This window comes from Numida meleagris, chromosome Z (assembly GCF_002078875.1).
Source record: "Numida meleagris isolate 19003 breed g44 Domestic line chromosome Z, NumMel1.0, whole genome shotgun sequence".
Taxonomy (NCBI): Eukaryota; Metazoa; Chordata; class Aves; order Galliformes; family Numididae; genus Numida; species Numida meleagris.
This window is the reverse complement of record NC_034438.1, coordinates 6,060,164-6,061,543: the sequence shown is the minus strand read 5'-3', so window position 1 is coordinate 6,061,543 and position 1,380 is coordinate 6,060,164.

Here is a 1,380-nt window from a genome sequence, read left to right as displayed (position 1 = left end):
CCCCTTTTTCCCCTCCCCTCCCCTGTCCTTTGATTTAATGTCAAACAACATTAAGTGGGACTGGTTTTGCTTTGTATCTTTACTGACAAACCTGTGTAGGCTGCTCCAAAAGAAATGACTTCAACTTATTTCCATGGAAATGACAACAGATAGACAATAGCACTGATAGAGGAAATTCTCAGCTACAAAACATTGTTTTCCAACATAGTCACCACCACTAGCTATGCCTTTTCACTAGCAATTAACAAAGGCCTTCATGCTGCACTCACAAAAATTTGCACCAGTGGAGGTGACTCACTGTCACTGTTGTCATTGCTGAAATGCTGCACTTACAGCATCACAGTGCTCACATCCACTGCCTGGTCTTCATAAATGTTCAGCAAGCATTGATGAATGTCAATGGGTGCAATTTTTTCCACATAGAGGAATTCAGTGACACACTTTTTCTTCAGATGCACTTCCATGTCAGATGCCATTTTGTCAGACTGCCTCCCCGTTGCCATCCGTCGCATGGTAACAACAGTTAAGGAAAGACTGGCAGGAAGGCTCAACCTCTACTGCCATCTCATCAACATCTGCCTCTGATGTCATGGGCCAACCTAAGAAAATAAGAGGCATTACTTTTTGAGCAGTGAATTAATAACAACATGAATACTGTATTAAATGTGTACTATGGGAAAAATTTTTAATCATAATGAAATTAATGATGTCACATATCACATAGACAATCATAGAGTATGGAAAGTAGAACTACTATTAGCTTGGGTTATAATTACCTTATTATGGCCATTTAAATAGGCTGTAATTCTGTGAATTTAAAGGTCATTTTTATTTATTCAGTTTAGTTTGTTACGTGTTTAGAAAACTAATTAAACAAACAACATGGTTAGATCAATTCTTAATGGCAAATATGTGTAAAGGGGCTACTCATTCTGAAACCCAACAGAATAATGATCGTTATAATTTTTAACATTCAACATTGCTTCCTCTCAAAAATGATTATTTTTCTCTTTCATTAAAATGGTTTCATGCAATTTTGCTCTTAATATTTTGAAAGGGATGTACTATGAATATTTCCCCCCAGGCCTGGAAGACTAAATGATCTCTAGTTAGTTTGAGCTTTCAGAAAAATGACAAAAATAAATAATCAAGAAGAAATATGATAATCTTTGATATAACCTTTAATCCTTATGACTGGCCTACAGTTTGTTTGTAAAATAATGACTGTCAATTGCTAAATGTTTCTCTGAAGCCTTACTCTGCGATCACAAGTCATCTACAATCCTTATTCAATGAAGTACCTAAGCTTATAGTTATGCAGGGAAGGGAAATGAAAAGGGGAAGGGGAAGGGGAAGGGGAAGGGGAAGGGGAAGGGGAAG